Genomic DNA, 7562 nt, shown 5'->3' with positions numbered 1-7562 from the left:
ACAATACTGATGACAGTAAGAAATCATCTTAGAAATGAGGTCTCCAACAATACTGGTGACAGAAAGAAATCATCTGACGAATGAGGTCTCCAACGATACTGGTGACAGTAAGAAATCATCTTACGAATGAGGTCTCCAACAATACTGATGACAGTAAGAAACCATCTGACGAATGAGGTCTCCAACAATACTGATGACAGTAAGAAATCATCTTAGAAATGAGGTCTCCAACAATACTAGTGACAGAAAGAAATCATCTGACGAATGAGGTCTCCAACAATACTGGTGACAGTAAGAAATCATCTTACGAATGAGGTCTCCAACAATACTGGTGACAGTAAGAAACCATCTGACGAATGAGGTCTCCAACAATACTGGTGACAGTAAGAAATCATCTTACGAATGAGGTCTCCAACAATACTGGTGACAGTAAGAAACCATCTGACGAATGAGGTCTCCAACAATACTGATGACAGTAAGAAATCATCTTAGAAATGAGGTCTCCAACAATACTGGTGACAGAAAGAAATCATCTGACGAATGAGGTCTCCAACAATACTGGTGACAGTAAGAAATCATCTTACGAATGAGGTCTCCAACAATACTGGTGACAGTAAGAAATCATCTTACGAATGAGGTCTCCAACAATACTGGTGACAGTACGAAATCATATGACGAATGAGGTCTCCAACAATACTGATAACAGTAAGAAATCATCTTAGAAATGAGGTCTCCAACAATACTGGTGACAGAAAGAAATCATCTGACGAATGAGGTTCTCAACAATACTGGTGACAGTAAGAAATCATCTTACGAATGAGGTATCCAACAATACTGGTGACAGTACGAAATCATATGACGAATGAGGTCTCCAACAATACTGATGACAGTAAGAAATCATGTTACAAATGAGGTCTCCAACAATACTGGTGACAGTACGAAATCATATGACGAATGAGGTCTCCAACAATACTGGTGACAGTAAGAAATCATCTTACGAATGAGGTCTCCAACAATACTGGTGACAGAAAGAAATCATCTGACGAATGAGGTCTCCAACAATACTGATGACAGTAAGAAATCATCTTACGAATGAGGTCTCCAACAATACTGGTGACAGTACGAAATCATATGACGAATGAGGTCTCCAACAATACTGATGACAGTAAGAAATCATGTTACGAATGAGGTCTCCAACAATACTGGTGACAGTAAGAAATCATCTTACGAATGAGGTCTCCAACAATACTGGTGACAGTACGAAATCATCTTACGAATGAGGTCCCCAACAATACTGGTGACAGTAAGAAATCATCTTACGAATGAGGTCTCCAACAATACTGGTGACAGTACGAAATCATATGACGAATGAGGTCCAACAATACTGATGACAGTAAGAAATCATGTTACGAATGAGGTTCCAACAATACTGGTGACAGTAAGAAACCATCTGACGAATGAGGTCTCCAACAATACTGATGACAGTAAGAAATCATCTTAGAAATGAGGTTCCAACAATACTGGTGACAGAAAGAAATCATCTGACGAATGAGGTCTCCAACAATACTAGTGACAGTAAGAAATCATCTTACGAATGAGGTCTCCAACAATACTGGTGACAGTAAGGAACCATCTGACGAATGAGGTCTCCAACAATACTGATGACAGTAAGAAATCATCTTAGAAATGAGGTCTCCAACAATACTGGTGACAGAAAGAAATCATCTGACGAATGAGGTCTCCAACAATACTGGTGACAGTAAGAAATCATCTTACGAATGAGGTCTCCAACAATACTGGTGACAGTAAGAAACCATCTGACGAATGAGGTCTCCAACAATACTGGTGACAGTAAGAAACCATCTGACGAATGAGGTCTCCAACAATACTGATGACAGTAAGAAATCATCTTAGAAATGAGGTCTCCAACAATACTGGTGACAGAAAGAAATCATCTGACGAATGAGGTCTCCAACAATACTGGTGACAGTAAGAAATCATCTTACGAATGAGCTCTCCAACAATACTGGTGACAGTAAGAAATCATCTTACGAATGAGGTCTCCAACAATACTGGTGACAGTACGAAATCATATGACGAATGAGGTCTCCAACAATACTGATGACAGTAAGAAATCATCTTAGAAATGAGGTCTCCAACAATACTGATGACAGAAAGAAATCATCTGACGAATGAGGTCTCCAACAATACTGGTGACAGTAAGAAATCATCTTACGAATGAGGTCTCCAACAATACTGGTGACAGAAAGAAATCATATGACGAATGAGGTCTCCAACAATACTGGTGACAGTACGAAATCATATGACGAATGAGGTCTCCAACAATACTGATGACAGTAAGAAATCATCTTAGAAATGAGGTCTCCAACAATACTGATGACAGAAAGAAATCATCTGACGAATGAGGTCTCCAACAATACTGGTGACAGTAAGAAATCATCTTACGAATGAGGTCTCCAACAATACTGGTGACAGAAAGAAATCATCTGACGAATGAGGTCTCCAACAATACTGATGACAGTAAGAAATCATCTTACGAATGAGGTCTCCAACAATACTGGTGACAGTACGAAATCATATGACGAATGAGGTCTCCAACAATACTGATGACAGTAAGAAATCATGTTACGAATGAGGTCTCCAACAATACTGGTGACAGTAAGAAATCATCTTACGAATGAGGTCTCCAACAATACTGGTGACAGTGCGAAATCATCTTACGAATGAGGTCTCCAACAATACTGGTGACAGTAAGAAATCATCTTACGAATGAGGTCTCCAACAATACTGGTGACAGTACGAAATCATATGACGAATGAGGTCTCCAACAATACTGATGACAGTAAGAAATCATCTTAGAAATGAGGTCTCCAACAATACTGGTGACAGAAAGAAATCATCTGACGAATGAGGTCTCCAACAATACTGGTGACAGTAAGAAATCATCTTACGAATGAGGTCTCCAACAATACTGGTGACAGTACGAAATCATATGACGAATGAGGTCTCCAACAATACTGATGACAGTAAGAAATCATCTTACGAATGAGGTCTCCAACAATACTGGTGACAGTACGAAATCATATGACGAATGAGGTCTCCAACAATACTGATGACAGTAAGAAATCATGTTACGAATGAGGTCTCCAACAATACTGGTGACAGTAAGAAATCATCTTACGAATGAGGTCTCCAACAATACTGGTGACAGTGCGAAATCATCTTACGAATGAGGTCTCCAACAATACTGGTGACAGTAAGAAATCATCTTACGAATGAGGTCTCCAACAATACTGGTGACAGTACGAAATCATATGACGAATGAGGTCTCCAACAATACTGATGACAGTAAGAAATCATCTTAGAAATGAGGTCTCCAACAATACTGGTGACAGAAAGAAATCATCTGACGAATGAGGTCTCCAACAATACTGGTGACAGTAAGAAATCATCTTACGAATGAGGTCTCCAACAATACTGGTGACAGTACGAAATCATATGACGAATGAGGTCTCCAACAATACTGATGACAGTAAGAAATCATCTTACGAATGAGGTCTCCAACAATACTGGTGACAGTAAGAAATCATATGACGAATGAGGTCTCCAACAATACTGATGACAGTAAGAAATCATGTTACGAATGAGGTCTCCAACAATACTGGTGACAGGAAGAAATCATCTTACGAATGAGGTCTCCAACAATACTGGTGACAGTAAGAAATCATCTTACGAATGAGGTCTCCAACAATACTGATGACAGGAAGAAATCATCTTACGAATGAGGTCTCCAACAATACTGGTGAAGTAAGAAATCATCTTACGAATGAGGTCTCCAGGTCTCCAACAATACTGGTGACAGTAAGAAACCATCTGACGAATGAGGTCTCCAACAATACTGATGACAGGAAGAAATCATCTGACGAATGAGGTCTCCAACAATGCTGATGACAGTTACCGTTTTACTCATTGTTATAAAATTTGTTTGTTTTGTTTATGAAACTTAGTTTTAAAAAGCGTTAAGAAACTGATATATATATTCCCCACATTAAATAATTTTCCACCTAAACAAAATATATAATAATTACATTAAAATTAATCTGGTTCGCACAAATTACTGCAGTTGTTAATACAATTGGTGATACAAATAAAACTCCATTAGAACTATGTTTATCGTAATGTAGTTAGATTGGTTAATCCTGGTATTGATCGAAAGGTCTGGCTGGCAATAAAGATAGTGCAGATGTAATGTCGTTGATGTTTTATAACATGTTCTAGGAATTATGTGTGTCCATTGTAGCGAAAGAATTGCTGGTTGCGGCCTCTAACGGAGAAAAATGTTTAATAAATTTGTACAGTGAGCGTTGGAGTAAAGTCTGTGTACAAAAGATATAATTTATACACGAGGTTACACAAACGGTGAGACTCACAGGAGAAAACAGCGACGATATTACATGAATGATTATAGGAGAAGAAACAGCGAGCGCATTACATGAACAACATTGATTCAAATAGTTTTAAAATCTTGAAAGTATGGCATGTCGTGAACGAATGTGTCTCAGCTGTAACTCGGAAGAAGATACAATTCAAACATCCGGTAAGATATAAAACGTAAGTGCCTCAACGAGGGATGGGGTCACCCTCATACCGTGCTTATATCAGCACACTGGGGTTACCCTCATACCGTGCTTATATCAACACACTGGAGTCACCCTCATACCGTGCTTATATCAACACACTGGGGCCACCCTCATACCGTGCTTATATCAACACACTGGAGTCACCCTCATACCGGTCTTATATCAACACACTAAAGTCACCCTCATACCGTGCTTATATCAACACACTGGAGTCACCCTCATACCGTGCTTATATCAACACACTGGGGCCACCCTCATACCGTGCTTATATCAACACACTGGAGTCACCCTCATACCGGTCTTATATCAACACACTAAAGTCACCCTCATACCGTGCTTATATCAACACACTGGAGTCACCCTCATACCGTGCTTATATCAACACACTGGAGTCACCCTCATACCGTGCTTACATCAACACACTGGGGCCATCCTCATACCGTGCTTATATCAACAAACTATCTGGACTGCTTTCTTTATTTTTCTTTGTATAAAAACAGGAGCATTTGTTATAATTATAATTGTTCCTGTTGAGGTATTATCTACAGAAAGGAAACAATTACTAGTCTGTACCAGGTATGGTCTACATCAGTATCTGTCTAGTATGTACCAAGTATGGTGTAGATCAGTATCTCACTAGTATGTACCAAGTATGGTCTAGATCAGTATCTGTCTAGTATGTACCAAGTATGGTCTAGATCAGTATCTGTCTAGTATGTACCAGGTAGGGTCTACATCAGTATCTCACTAGTCTGTACTAGGTATTGTCTAGATCAGTATCCAGTATCTGACTAGTGTGTACTAGGTGTTGTCTAGATGTATCTGTCTAGTCTGTACAAGGTATTGTCTAGATGAGCATCTGTCTAGCCTGTACTAGGTATTATTTATATCAGTATCTGTCTAGTGTGTACTAGGTATTGCCTAGATCAGTATTTGTCTAGTGTGTACTAGGTATTGTCTAGATCAGTATCTGTCTAGTCTGTACTAGGTTATAGATCAATATCTGTGTAGTCTGTACCAGTTATTGTCTAGATCAGTATCTGTCTAGTCTGTACTAGGTATTGTCTAGATCAGTATCTGTTTAGTCTGTACCAGGAATTGTCTAGATCAGTATCTGTCTAGTCTGTACTAGGTATTGTCTACATCAGTATCTGTCTAGTCTGTATTAGGTTTTGTCTACATCAGTATCTGTCTACTCTGTACTAGATATTGTCTAGACCAATATCTGTCCAGTGTGTACTAGGTATTGTCTAGATCAGTATCTGCCTCGTGTGTACTAGGTATTGTCTAGATCAGTATCTGTCTAGTGTGTACTATGTATTGTCTAGATGAATATCTGTCTTCTCTGTACTAGGTATTGTCTAGATCAGTATCTGACTTGTTTGTATTAGGTATTGTCTAGATCTGTATGTGTCTAGTCTGTACTAGATATTGTCTAGATCAATATCTGTCTAATCTGTACTAGGTATATTCTAGATCAGTATCTGACTAGTGTGTACTAGGTGTTGTCTAGATGTATCTGACTAGTCTGTACTAGGTGTTGTCTAGATCAGTATCTGTCTAGTGTGTACTAGATATTGTCTAGATCAGTATCTGTCTAGTGTGTACTAGGTGTTGTCTAGATCAGTATCTGTCTAGTGTGTACTAGGTGTTGTCTAGATCAGTATCTGTCTAGTGTGTACTAGGTGTTGTCTAGATCAGTATCTGTCTAGTGTGTACTAGGTGTTGTCTAGATCAGTATCTGTACTAGGTTGTTTTTGAGCCGCATGTTAATGTTTTGTTGGTAATACAACACACCAGTATTTGTATCCTGGCGGCAAATATTTGATAGTTTTAGTGAGCCAGAAAAAGAACTTAGTTGTTGAATCATTTAATGGATTAGGTTATTTTCAAAAATGTTAGGGAAAATTCCAGCCCTAAGTAACACCTAACATTTGAACATACGTGCTTTACTTACACTGTCTTTTAATAGTATCTTCAGAATTCCTAGTCAGCTTTACGGAAGAAGAAATATTGTACGATTGACATATGCTTCAGTTCAACATATCGACTCCTAGTTCCATTTCTGGGGTGCCGACAACAAGTAACTGTTTAGGAATGTCTGTTTCACTTGGCTTAGAAATTCTTTGTTTTTTTCGTGGAGAAATACCCATGATTCCGCGCGTTTAGAGAGATTAAGTCGATTCCCGGGAAGCTCAGATTTTCAGTATATGTGTTCTCATCCCGTGTCTCAATATCGAATTGGAATGTTTCACCGTTAAACAGCGGGAATGTATGTGTGTAGGTCGCAGTGTGAGTTGGTGATGGCCACTGTTTAAGGTTTGATGAAATCAGATTATGTGTCTGTCCTTCTCTGTCTGTAGTGGTCCTATCAACAGCAGCGTCAGTCCAATTCTTTATACAAATTCATATATCACAAGAAAAACCAAGTACATTTATCCCAATATTGAAATTTCTTATCTGTTCCAAGATAAGTGGAATATACACCTTGAAGGTATAGAATATTTCGTAGATATAAAAATACATTGGAATATGTAAATTAACCATAATACTTACGACAAAATAAGATATTTATTGGTTTTAGCACAAAGGTGCACACCGTAAGTTATTTACAATGTGCTCACTGCAGGAATCGAGCACCAAATTCTAGCGTTATAAGCCCTGAAGTTTACTCGAGATAGACTTAGGGGTCTTAAACAGATAGTTAAGTAATGCCCCTCATTGGGCCAGGTTTGCAGATATATGACACTAAAAATTAGTTTTCGATGTCTGTGTTGGGACAAGCAGAGAATGTCATTATATGGTTTTATATTTGATGACAATCAAACCGAACGTGAATAACCCGAATTCGAAGCAATGCCATGTTGTTTTATACTTTTCTTTTAAAAAACTAGTGATATG

This window comes from Tachypleus tridentatus, unplaced genomic scaffold (genome assembly GCF_004210375.1).
Source record: "Tachypleus tridentatus isolate NWPU-2018 unplaced genomic scaffold, ASM421037v1 Hic_cluster_2, whole genome shotgun sequence".
Classification (NCBI taxonomy): Eukaryota; Metazoa; Arthropoda; class Merostomata; order Xiphosura; family Limulidae; genus Tachypleus; species Tachypleus tridentatus.
The sequence above is the reverse complement of the archived record's forward strand: the minus strand, read 5'-3'. Positions refer to the sequence as shown.